Here is a 14,311-nt window from a genome sequence, read left to right on the forward strand (position 1 = left end):
TGCTGATGGGTAACATAAAACATGCCTCTATTACATTCTATGAGAGGTCTCAAACCGGTCCAGGACCTCATTTCTTCCTTTGCACAAATAGTGATCTGCTGCGGTTTCTTTTTGAGATGGACACAAGTCACTTAAGGAGGAACTTTAATCTGCCCCAGGGCACCAATGACATGCAAATACAAAGGCTCTCACTTGGTCTTTAACGCCACTTAGTTTTATTTTAAACGTATTGAAGCGGCATGACACGTGAAGCTCAGTGTGTGTTTGCCTCCTACAATATTCTACACACTTCAGATGATGTGCAACAGTGCACACTGGGCTTATAGGTTTGATAAAATACCATAAAATATAATCCTTATCAACATTATATCGCACAAACGGCCACATGCTGAGTGCTGACGGAGGCAAGAGAGAGTGAATATGCACACTTTTGAAATGTTTTGTGGATAAATAACCGGTGAAATAGTGGATATAACAAATTGTAAGGTGAAACAACACCTGAAGCCTGGGACTTGACACAGGAGTATCACACTCAATGGAGTTTGCTCTAATGCGCTGAAGGAATAACCCGTCGCAATGAACTCATTTAATAAAGGGGAAGACCACAAAGGGACGCCCACTGGACCTATCCATAGAAAAGACAGACCTCATACTGGAACATGCCACACTTTGACCACTGCAGCCCTCAGAGAGCCCTCTGCACTCTGACGCAATCGTGGTTCATAGGTCAGCTTGTAAATGTTGTTAAGTAGTGTCCATTGCAAATGTCTTGTAATACTAATATATGATGTTTATCACAAATGAATATATTTAATGACATGTGAAATGATGTGGCTTTTGTGGTTTGTACTTTTCTTTTTTATCTGGGTTATATTTGCATTGATATGTAGACAATAAAAGTATGAACCTTGTTTGTACTTTGTGTGGCTCCTAAAGGGCCTGATAGAAGTGGACATTAATTCATCTGAAATAAAGCTGTGTTTAAACAACAGTGTGTTCTCAATTTCATGTCGTTGCCCTTTAGCAGGATGGAGTATCCAGAGGTGCTTAGAGGAGAGGAGCTAAAGGAAACAAAAAAGGGACGAAGGAGGAGATGGTGAAAGACTGTTGTGGTGCGGAGGGAGCTGTGCAGGAGGAGGAGGAAGGAGGTGGAGGAACTGACCAGTGCAGGACACCATGCTCTGAAACAGGGACAAACCCAGGAGGCACTGCACTTTTCCGGTGGATCAGAGGAGACTGATTTCCTCCGGGTACGGTTTGCCTGACGTCCAAAAACATGCTGCTCAGGTTGGCCCACAGTGGCAGCGCAGCTCAGGACTAACACCTGAACACTATTTCGTTATACACTTGTACATGAAAAATAAAGCACTTACTTACTTAGACCAAGCAGTTATCACTCTTTTGTAGAGTAAGAGCACAGTTCTCAAAAGTCCACAAATGGGACATAATGTGCTACACACTCAGGTGAGCATTTTAATAATCTAAAAAGATGCCATGCAAAAGCAGCCGACCTTACCCCGAAGGGAAACTGAACAGAAACAAAGCAAATATCGAGACCATCACCAAATAGTCACCAACCCCTTATGAATGGGTGCAATTCCAATCTTAGCCAAGAAGTAAAATAAAGGAACAGCGCATCCAATGCATTTCAGGCATACAGCACTCTCACGAAATGTTGTCACACATGGGTAAAAGAAAACAATGCTGGATAAAAGGTTTTGTTGGGATATAATTTTTTATATGTAATTTAAATGTCCACAAAATCCTTCTGCTGACACTGCTCCTCGAACTGCCAGCTAAACGTGGTAGAGGCATTTGAGTGTCCACATTATTATAGGATCTATGTTGTCAGAGACTTCGTGCCCCTAATAGGGTTTTGGGAATAGTTCAGAAGCATCTTGGAATGGGTTTTGCAGATCTTTCCTCACTCGAATCACACCTGTCCTAGCCAGCCACAAGTTACCAACAAATCTACTAAGCCATAACTGGAGCCCCTACGACGTGTAAACTCTATAAGAAAGGAAACCATGGCAGGGCTAATAACATGCAACATCCAAAAACCTCTGCCAGGGAACTTAAGTCTGTGTTGATGCACACATGATCATTTGTGTTGGTCCTGTGCCCTCTGTAAACCTCACATGTACGATAGTTAAATGCAAGCTTATTACTAAAACAGTGATATCACCAATGCCTCTAATCCAAACCACACGCTATTGTTGTAGCCGGGAGGTTCTGGCATCAGTCTGGGCCCTGTGCATATTTCTTTGGGGGAATTGAAGGCAAAAACACCACATTGGGACTGCTCTCCATAGAACGTCGGTGTGTGTTGGACTGTGGACACAGCAATGATATATGGCCGCTGCAATGCCCAGTGCTAAATACTCCATAGGGGCAGAGCAATTCAAGAGTCTGAGAGGTTAAGCTGCGTTTGCCATTATTAGAGAGCCATCAGGATGACAGCCTGTAAAAACATTCAGATTGTTGGAGGGTGAATGGGTCCGCTAATAGCAGGATGGTGTTGGCCAGTTGCACAACATCAGAAAAGTTTTGTAAAACGTTGAGAGAAATTGGAAAGTGCAGATCAGAATACATCCTCCCAGTGACATACGGTTGAAATCGAGAAGGTTACTACATTGTATAAAACAAATAGATAGTACTTATTTCTATTTTTCCCAATATGTGACAACATTTCCTGAGCGGTCAGTTAGCAAGAATTATACAAACTTTCTTTTTATAATGTGACATATTATGACACATTTTAAAAGCATTTTCCTTAAGGTTAAGTGAACGATTTTAGCTTGGGGCAGACACTGAGGAATTCAACGTGATTTGAACATGCAAAATGAATCAACTCACACTTTGGGATTACATCTCATATGAGGAGAAGGCCAGTTCATGATGGAGCTGTTCACACCGTGATAATGCATAATCTGCTCAACCTGTATGAGTGACATTAAACCCAAAAAATGTGTGCTGTGGATGCATACAAACACTGCCTGTAAACAGTTAAGACAACTTTCAAAAAAAAATATAATTAGCAAAGTTTATCTGGCTATGACTTCTGACAAATGTCAAATGTGAGAAATCCCTGCAAACATCCAATCTTCAGATGTAAGTCTATTGTAATCAGATACTCATGGTTAGCGCTGATGCTTCGCAGCCAGAAGATTCCAGGTTCGATTCCCACTTGGACAGGATCTTTCTGTGTGGAGTTTGCATGTTCTCCCCGCATTGAGTTGCCTTGTGTACGAAATGCGCGGTATAAATAAAGTTGCCTTGCCTTGCCTCCCCGTGTCTGCTTAGGTTTCCTCCGGGTACTCCGGTTTCCCCTACCACTAAAAAAGCATGTACAATAGGTGAATCCTCCAGCCAGGTGTTTCTGACCACCAGCCTGGCTCCACATCTAGAGATGGGTCCCCGGGCGCAGTCTTGCAGCTGCCCACTGCTCCCCAGGGATCGTCCAATGGGATGGGTCAAATGCAGAGGACAAATTTCATTGTACAGTTGTTGTATAATAACAAATATAGCACCTATACCTTTTACTCACTTCTTGTGACCTCCTGTGCGCTGGGTGATGCATGGTGATGCTGCCAAACAAAATAATTGTTTTGCGAGCTACAATTGTGTCAAAATTACCCCGAAAATCGCATGCCCAGCTTTAGACATTCAGAAACAGAGGGTGGTCTAAAACGTCTGACTCAAATTACAGTATAATTTCAGTCATTTTTTAGCAAATAGAGAAACTGAATATTTAACCTTACAGATGAGGATTTTACACATTCAAACATAAAAATAAAGTATGCAAACTGATGTATTGATTTCTGGGAAATGGGACACATACAGCAATTGTCGGTAATTCTGACTAATCACATACACATTTTATGTTTATTTTATGTTAAGACAGATATGCTGTTTGTACATGGGGCATGTAGACTTTGAATTGAATTGAACATTTTATTTCGAGCCATATAAACAAAACTATCGTATTTTTCGCACTATAAGGCACACATAAAAGCCTTTAATTTTAACAGTGCGCCTTATATCCCGGTGCGTCGTATGTATCAATTTCATTCCTACTGCATCGTGCCTTTGTTTATGCTGGTTTTACACATAGGCACGATGTGTTACAAATGTCATTTTTCCGTCATTCGTGACGTTCGCAACATGACTGAACGCATCTTAATGAGATACTCCTGCCACCCCTATTGCCACCCCGCTGGAGAATCCGACTGCTATATATTCCCTGTGTTTGTGGGGGGAAAAAAGGGACAGTAAGAAGTGCGCCTTTCCCGCTGTCCCTGAATGCACCTCCCACGCTGCTTCGCACTCACCAAAACAACAACGCGTGGTTACAGTATGCTACACCATGGATAAGTTAAAGCTTATTTACAACTTTAGACATGTAAACCAAGCGGCAATGGGCCTGTTTTTGTGGATTATAACGTTTTTCCAAATGGAGCGAATGATCGACCAGACGAGTGAGAATCATGGATAAAGAGGTTTAAGAGCAGCAAGTTCTACGACGGATCCCCAGAAGATCATTTTGTTTTGCATTTGTCTTGATAGATTCATTCTGCCTTTGCCCGTGTTATAAGTTGACATTACTGTAGTTTGGGGTTGAACTGGTGTGACTGTCCCATAGACGGTGCTATTCCTATTCTTCAGTATTTAGACAGGCCCGACGCTGAGCTGGTCTACTTTTTTTTGTTTAACCCGATTTGACAAGAGCCCAATGAGTCAGGGGAGAGCATGGCGGAGCAAGACGTCCCTGCTCCGCCTCCAACCCAGCGTGCGTGGCAGCCGGTCTTGTCCACATTCCCCCAATTCTTGACAGAACGCGACAATTCCCAATAACCCGCAACTGTCCATGAAGCAGCGCGCCACTGCATGCAGCAGCCCGGGACGCATATTCGTGACCGTGCATAAGAATTCCTGCCATTAATCGTAACACACAGTAACAGGTCGCAACAGTTTGTGGCGGCGCGTGAAACCTCCACCCCTCATCAAATTTCACTCACATTAGTGGTATTCGTGACTTGTCGTCATTATGCGTAAACCCAGCAGCATTAATTAATGCACCTTGTATTCAAATAAACATCATCATTGATAATGCGCCTTATAATCAGGTGCAAAAAATACGGTATACAAACAGTGTTCAAGAACAAATACAGAGACAAGTGTACATGCCATATTTGTCCAAGATCTTTACATTTACATACAACACACTTCCTTTGCCCCTATAATTGAAAACAAAATAAAATATATAACATTTTAGCTCGAAAAGGAGCAAATACGGCTCAGGTGGGGTTTCTGGAACATTGGTCTGAATTCAGCATTCAACCTGCCAAAGTGTGATAGACTGCGAGAGTGAGTTGTGGGGGTCGGAAAGGCTATGGTGCAGAATGACAGCCACGTTCATCACGGAGCCCCAGGGCAGCTGGATCACCAATACTGACTGTGGGATCTGACAAGCCGAGGGTTATAGCTTTGTTTAATTTTACATTGATTTAATTGTCTGTTGGTGCAGGGCTGTTGTACGTGAATTAAACTGAGCACAAACATGGCAGTTTACGCGAGAAAAACAGAACCAGAAATACCGCACATAGGACTGAACAGTGGAGATTTCTCAAGATTTTCACCACACTGCATGCTGTTAAATGAAGGAGAAAAGAAAAGACAGAAAGTAAAAAATAAGCTCTGAACGAAGGTTGAGAAAACATCTTCCGTTTTTGAGAGACATGCTACATATAAACTGCCGTGATTGGTTCCAGACACGATTTCTTTAGAAAATAAAGATGTGGCTGACTCGCCAGGCTACAGTTTACCCAGGGTGTGATGGAAGCACTGAGCAGAGCATGGAACAAAGATGAAGATGGAACAACAAATAGTGTTCAGAGAGTTCCTGAGGCCACTTTGATGGTGCACACAGCAGAGAGCAGACACTCGGGCCTCCACGCTCCACGGAACTTTCCACATGGTCAGTCCTTGGTTCAGCCCTGCCTTTGTCCTGATGGGGAATATCGTGTGGCCTTGGTCATGGAACAGGTGGTGCTGTGGATTTGACGTGCTGTTTTCAGGAAATAGTAGTGCTTTTTATGTAATAAATGTTGTATTAACGTAGACATGAAGCAGGGATTGACAAACCTGCCTTTAGGCACCTCAGCATTAATGTTTAAAGTTTAATCATTTATATTCAATTGTTTCTATTCAAAAGACTGTTCTTTTAAGCATCTTCTGTGCTGCTTGGAGCGCCCTCCACTAGTAACAGAGGGATTAAACTTACCGTAGTTATCGCAAAATGAAAGCCACCATTTTTAACAGGCAGCATGCTAACAAATATATGGCTCTGTGAGGAACTCTGTTTGCACTAGGGCAAAGAACGGGTCCAGTGAGGGTTTATGGGTTTGAATATCCAGGAATTAGATCCAGGATCAGAGGAAGAACGGCCACATTAAACATTTAAAGTTTCAAGAGTCAGTTTTACTTGATATGTCCCCTTTGAATGGTTAAAACATATTACTAATGTTCTTAAAAACATGTGTTTAAATTCATACTAAACCTGACACATTGTTGCTTGGTAAACACAAGGTTAACACTTTGGACCCTCATGCTATTAAGCTTAAGGATTTATAGCTATTTCCGTGTTATTTTTGCCCCCTGTTTTACTGTAAGGTAGATGGCGTGACGGTTACGAGACGACTGAGACTGTCTGCAGTGCTGAAACATCATCACTTCAGGCATTTAGCACTTCTGCTGTTCTGTTGGGGCACTTAGGCCACACAGTAAAATGGCTCACAATGTGCTTTATTGAAATGCCAGGCAAAAGAGCACATCAAATCAAATGATTTAAACATAACCACCCGTGTCAAAAAATCTTGATTTGACTGATTTGATGGCAATCAGTAATGTTTGGAAGGAACTTTGCTGTCTCCATCCATTAAGACATGTGGCAGGAAAAAAAATATACAAATTATAGGTTGGCTCTGGTGACCCCCAACAAAAGAATGCATGTTCTTTAGGGTTTAATAATTTACAATGAAAGAAAAGCACAACTTGGTCTGGAATAATCAATAAGTCTGTAACATTACAGCAGCAACATTACAGACATAAGGTGGTGTTGTTTTGTAATAACACTAGTGGCCTTATGTAACAACAGTTCAATTTGTAAAAAAAAAAACTAGAATCCAGCATGTGTTAACTGCAGTATTAAGCAGTGGGTAATGCATTAGTTAGCAATGCTCAGGAATGGTTAAGGTAATTCATAGTGTCAGGGCTCGCTGTCATATTGGATCTTAACATTTTCATGGTAGGGTACGACAAAAATGTAATTTGAAAATGTAGTTTATAGATCACATTAATTACGTTAGCAACATGGGTGATTAGCAGCCGCACAGGAACAGCTTCTTGATGCAAGAATGAGTTTGTTCCCAAGAAAGACACAATATGCAGAAGCACTGTCGAAACAGAGGAAGGCTACACGGCTTCAGCGCTAATACGAAGCACTGACACTGGTTAACTCCATCACAGACTGTAATCTAAAGCTATCTACCAAAAACAACACGTTTGAAATACGATCACGGTATTATGTGATTTTGAACACATGCAATATACTCCATATATGTTTTTGACGAATGAGCAACATTATTAGGGCTCAAAAAAGTCAATTTAGCATCATTTGTCACCTTTAACTTATGCATAGGTCATTCTATACATCCCCCCTCTGCTTTACAGGCTTCTCCAAATGCTGCAATGAAATGCCATTCACTTAGCAGCTTCCATTCACACCATTAGCGTGAATGACACAAAGCCTAGACACCTTTTGCTTAAGGAGGCACTTGATATGGTCCGACCAGTGCGTGCCAATGTCATACAAAACTCGGATTCAGAACACATTACAGCCTTTGCATTTGACACTAACGCCTCCAAAGTCCTCCAAACCCCCCCTCCCTCTCCTTCACCCTCATTCACTCTTTCCAGACTTCTCATTTTAGTTTCAGTCAATGCGCGCAGTTCAAAAGCTGTATTTTTGGCTTACTAGATTGGAGCACAAAGCCGCCACTATAGAGGCCCAAATCTCAACGTAGTCCTCTTTTTTCCTCATTAACATTTCCATACAGGATTAGGGCACTTGGCTTTTGGATGCGATCGGTGATATAGTGCCCTCTTCTTCACACGCATTCTGTAGGTTGGAGTTAAAATAAATAACTAGGGCAATTTAATGGCCATTGACGCAGAGGCACAGATTTGATTGAGGTCATGGGGAGTGGGTGGCTCACAGGGTGTTCACTGACGCCCTGTAGATGAGGGTTTCACCTAAAAATCTTATAAATACTAACATTTACTGAGTTGTTTTAGGCAATAACATTTCATCCAATAAACAGAATAAATTGCAAGCCTTAAATTGAATGTGGGTGTTTGTATTAATGAAAAATACCTTTAACCTCAACAAAATGAACAGTTGACAGAATTACTCAAAACTGTATGAATCAAGTGGTGATGAAGGCATGTTTTTGACCAGGGAAAAACATTATGAAGTCAATTTCAGGAGGCATGCAAACACAAAACATGCCCATTTGAATATCCTATGACTTCATCTTTATTGTGGTTTCATTTGTTTCTTGCTTTGTATGATTTGACAGATGTCACAAAGACACAAAGAAATGGCCTTTTGGAATGCTCCTGTCCTTTGCTCCACTCCTCACTGCCCCTCACCCTCCCCGGCCCCGGCCCCCCGACACATTCATATCTAGAAGTCTTGGCCTGAACAAAGTGCACAGTGACTCGGGCGCTGGGATCTTCAAATAAAACCCCAACCGGCTGTCATGGCGACCAGGAAGTGGAATTAAGTGCCATAATATTAGCTGACCTTCCTTCTTGTTGTTTGTCCCAACATGGCTGCCCTGTAACCACGGTCTCTGCGGCAAACAATGCAAGCCTTTTCCCTCGGGGGAAAAAACACCACTTTTTTTTTTCCTTTTTTTTTTTTGGTTTACTGAGCAAACACGCCGAGCCTTGCCAACAACTCAGCGCTCCCACATCTCACAATAACTTATTCTATAGCTATTTTTTTCCACCGCCGTTTGCTTAGGTCCAACCACGGATTTTCTTAGAAGGTACCAGACAGTTTTAGGTCGACCGTAATGTAGGAGACCAAAACAAAGCACTGACCTACAGGGGAGATTTAGCGCTGGTAAAACTTCCAATTTGGCAGTTTCATCTATGAGGGTTCAGAAGATAAGTAAAGTGTAAATGATACATAAAATCAACAATATTAATGGACATGCTTGACTTACAGCTATAGTACAATGTAGCTCAAAACATTGAAGTTACTTTTCTGCATCTGCCCAATTTCTGATTACACTGCCTGACCCCCAAAAAATAAGCTACCAAAAAGGTCACACACTCTAATATTTGGATGTAGCGCCTTTACCTTTGATTACGCACACAGCACATCCCAAAGATTCTCAATGCGATGAAGATCTGGATTCTCTGGAGGCCACTCCACGTGTGAGAATGATGTCTAACATTGGCTGAACCACTCTGTCACGGCACAGTGGCCCAGTGGTTACTACAGCAAGAGGGTCCCGGGTTCGATTCCCAGACTGTTCGTGTGGAGTTTGCATGTTTCACTCCCCGTGTCTGGATGGGTTTCCTTCGGATGCTCCGTTTTTTCCCCCCCATCAACAAACAACATGTATAATAGGTGACTCATCCAGTAATTCTGACCATCAGGCGACACACGCTACTGCCCACAGCTCCTTAAGGGTCACCCAGCAGAGGACACATTCGATTTACAGCTGGATAATGACAATAGAGGCACCTTAAAGGAACAGGCCACCGTTTTTTCCATACTGAGATATGTTCTTACCTGAGCTTAGACGAGTTGATGAGTACCTGTCTGGTCTTTGTGCGTGCACTCAGTCACGCAAAACTGTTGCTGTGTTGTTGGCATTTGGCCTCTCCCAATGTAATCCAATAGCTCCAAACGGGGGTGAAGTTGGAAGCTACCACGCTCTTCCACGGGCACGCACAAAGACCAGACGTATAAACTTGTCTAAGCTCAGGTAAGAACATATCTCAGTATGGGAAAATGGTGGCCTGTTCCTTTAACCTTAAATCTATTGATGGAGATGATCTCATTGTTCGGGCACAAATCCAGATCATAACAGTTTGTTAAATCCAGGCTGCCACTTTTTTGAGGGTCAGGTGTACTTATATCATAAATGACAATAGAAAGTCTCCTCGTAAGCTACGTAAAAAAGTGCTGCTGTGTGTTATTTATTCCACACTAATCATTCTCTATTTAAAAGCTAGCCACAAGCATAATACGGTTCTTTAAAAAACAAAACTTCAACAGGACAGTTTGGAAATATCAAAGGAATCATTTTTAATGATATCTTTTTGGTATGCATTTAAACAAGGTAATACAAATCAGTGAAAGCAGTCGTAGCTTGTGTGACATGTTTAAAAGGTCATTTGAGGATTAAAGTCCAAGGGAGCTTGTGTTTAATATTGTACAAAATAAAAAAAACATATATAGTCATTTATATAATCATCTACGACAGAAATCCTCTGTGCAATGAAGTTGGGATTTACTGCAAGCTTGTTCAGCTACACATTAAAGTAAAACCTTTCCCTCTAAATACACAAAGCTTAGTAGGTAGAACATGGCCAAATCTCTTCCACATAGAACCATAGATTGTTAGCACATTTAATTGAGAATTCCGGTATTTGGCAATAACTATTTGACATTTTATGGGTTAGAAAATGCAATATTGATCTAAAAAACAAGGTTTCGTGGTGTCTGATACATCATGAGTTGCATATCGCTCCTGTCCCTTTTCTGTTACTAACAGTAAATCATCTTCATTAAAACTATTTACATGCCGTGACTGGCTTGTTTGATCAAGCGGATTTCTCTTCTGTTTTAGTCATTACTCAAATGCTTTTCTGTCCAACTGAATGGGACTTGAAAGCTTGGTGCTCCACGGTTGCTAGTAAACTCTGCCCGGACGCTCACGCACTTGAACACAAGACGAAATGAGACCAAATGGCGAGGAAGCTGAACCGTGTAATAAAATACATGGAAAATGTACAGTGGGAATTTAAGACCTTGATTCTGGAGGGGAGGTCTGGGAATAGAACTCCTTTTATGTGACGCAAAGTAAAAATCAGAAAATGAAGTAAAAGAGCGTTCAGCTACCAGAGGATGGCTGAAGCTGTTCTTCAGTTGGCTGGACATAGCCCGCAGAAACCGAAGTCTCCACCCTGAAAGTAGTACACCAATGGTACACAATGGAATAACATTCTGAAGGCTTTGTGAGTAAATGTCCTGAATGGATGGGAGAGAGACAGCTTTCCTTATCATTGGTTAATCATTTGTGAGTCACCTTTATGAATGCTTTTAGACCCGAAAGACAACAAACCCAAACAGTTTTTGAGCCTTCCTGACTTGAGCCTAACCCTAAACACAGGGATGGTGCACACTCTTACTATGGTCTGTTATGTGCCTATTAATAATAAAGAAACAATTGAAAGTACATTTGTTGAAATGATAAATTAAGAGTTCAGTAATGTATTTGTAACTGCCTGAGAGTGTGCGGTTTCCAAATATTATTACAAATGATGAGAGTTATAACAAAATGTGTTTTTATTACACAATTAAGAGAAAATTGCAGTACGTTTTGAACTGTTACTAACCCTAGCCAAACTTTATTCCTTGTCGGTATGAAACTTCTGATTTAAAAAGAGCCATTAATCCTTTTCTTGCACAATTTGTCTATGTAGGCACAAGTATCTCAACACACCCTCAGAAAAACTATCATGCTGTTAAATTCAAGTTGAAAAGAAACGTACAGGCACAGTATCTGTAAGTTTTAGGATAAAGCTTTGCAAACCTATATATCCAGCACTATCAGCAGTGCTGTTCAAAGGCATGAGACCAATATCAGAGGGATGTGGTCACCTGTGTATGTGTCCGTGTCACCACAGGAGGCTGGATTCAATCTTCTGCTGGCATCAAAAGCCCAGCGCTCGCCCAGGGGTCAAACCAACCTCAGACACAGCAATCATCCACACAGTCACCGGCCAGCCAGGGTCACCAACCCCATCACAACACCCACCACTCACTGACCTTCAGCACTGAACCCGAACTTGAACTTGTCGTAAAGAAGGCAAGCTGTTCAATCAAACATTGCCATTTTGAAACTGCAGTATCAATCCCAGCCATATTATTTTCTATTGTGCCTCCTATACATTTATACAGATATCAGTATGGAGACTGGCAGGACTTCATATAAATTATCTTTTTCATTTCTTGAGAAGATAAAAGCCACCACTCTTAGCCAATGGCAGGGTAACAAATCAATAGCACCGTGGTAACCGCAATTTGAGCAGCTCAGAACAGCTTCAGTGAAGATTTATGGACAAAATACAGAACATACAGTATTTCACGGTTTCATTTATTGCGCATTTGCAGTGGAAGAAGATACGACACATGTAAACAGGACAGCTCAAAACGCTGTGAATGACTAGGTATGTTTCTGATTGCTTATGTCCCCTCTAAACTACTATAAGGTATAGGTATAACTTAAAATGTGTGTGTCTACAAAATTTCAGAGGGTGCCGTCCCGCTCCAGTGAAAAGGGAAGCGGTTAAAATGAGCAGTAATAACAACAATAGCAATGTATTGGCAAAGAGAACAGAGTTTGACCATATCAGAACAGGTTTCATGAAGGTGTCTAAAAAACACAAAACTCAAAAGAACTTATTTGTCCATTTTGTCATTTTAACTATTTTAATAGTTTAAATTCTCTGTCTGTTAAACTTGTGTCAGTGCAAGTGAACTTAGGTCGCTAGTGAGAGTAATTCCACATGCCCAAAGTTGAGGTCGCTATTGCTCTCTGACACAATGTTAGAATTTGACTCATCCTTTGCAAGCTGGAAAGACAAACAGTGGAATGCTCTGGAGTCGGGCCGTGCTCATCCAGTCATGTTTGAGATTCCTGAGTGATGTGCTCCCATCTGGGCTACAGCTTCTTTTTCCACCATCAAGGAGTGGCTACAACGCTCGGAAAATACTATCTTTCTTTTCCATCAAAACAACTCAACACTGCACTCATGTCACCAGCAATACCTGTAAGTCAACAGGTGCTCCTTTTGTTTTGCTTGAACAACGAGCAGCCGGCACCCAGACTTTAATTTCACTGCTAATCCTTTCCTCATAAGGTTGATAGATAAAATGCTTCCACAGACACGCGTTCGTTAGCAGAGTGTGTCTGTGCATCTCATCTCTCGCGTCATGGCGAGCGCCATAAATCTGTTAGCGCTTTAATGACGTGTGTGTGTGCGTGATCCTACAAATTACCACCATTATAGGAACATGTCAGTAAGTAAACAGGTTGTTATCTTGTCTTTGAACTGACTGTGTGAGGTTTCATGGTTTCTCAGCTAATGCATCCAGTCTGTCAGTGTTTAGGTGTCGTCTTTCAGCACACTCTTTCACCACAGAGGCCCTTCTCTGTTACTTTTGCTTCAATTTGCAGAAGACCCAAACAAGGCAGAAGCCAGCAGGTAATTGTTCTGAATAATTGTATTCATTTTCATTGTATTGTGCGTAGAAAAGGTCCATCTGGAATCGATCCATATATGTTTGATTTAGTAAAGATGGCAGTTGATGAGCTTGCTTGTTTTAAACAACCAGGGCCATGTTTTTTTTGTTTTTTTTACAAAGGATGTTTGTGCCATGTAAACAGATTTGTCAAAAGTTTGATCCATTAATCTCCACTGCGGTGGATGGCTTTTACTTAAAAAGCAAACAAACAAATTATTTTTTAAATGTAGATCATTTGAAGACTAAAGATCTCCATTGGTATTCATATTATATAGATATATATGTAAAGACCCTGGCTCATGATCAGCCGCAGTCACTGCAGACACCCACTGCTCCTGACAGTTACCCCATTGGCATTGAAGGATGGGTCAAAAGTAGAGGACACGTGTCCCTCTGAAGACAAAAAACAAATTCTTCATTGTACCTTTGAAAAAACAAAGAAGGCAAAGGTTTGTAAATTTCGCCAGAATTGTGGTCTGTCATTCCAGTTTCCCACCAGTTCCCATCAGCTGTGATGAGAATAACGTAGGCCGCTGCATAAGCTCATCATCATTTAAGATAAAGATTTGACAGAACAGGTTGATGTGTGAAATACGGATCTTGAAGTTACTGGTACAGTACTGTGTAACTGTAACATCAGTACAAATGAAACATGGACAGCCTTTCTTTCATGTGCGTGCAGTGTTTTATCTGTCTTAC

Source organism: Gobius niger (assembly GCF_951799975.1).
Source record: "Gobius niger genome assembly, chromosome: 10".
Taxonomy (NCBI): Eukaryota; Metazoa; Chordata; class Actinopteri; order Gobiiformes; family Gobiidae; genus Gobius; species Gobius niger.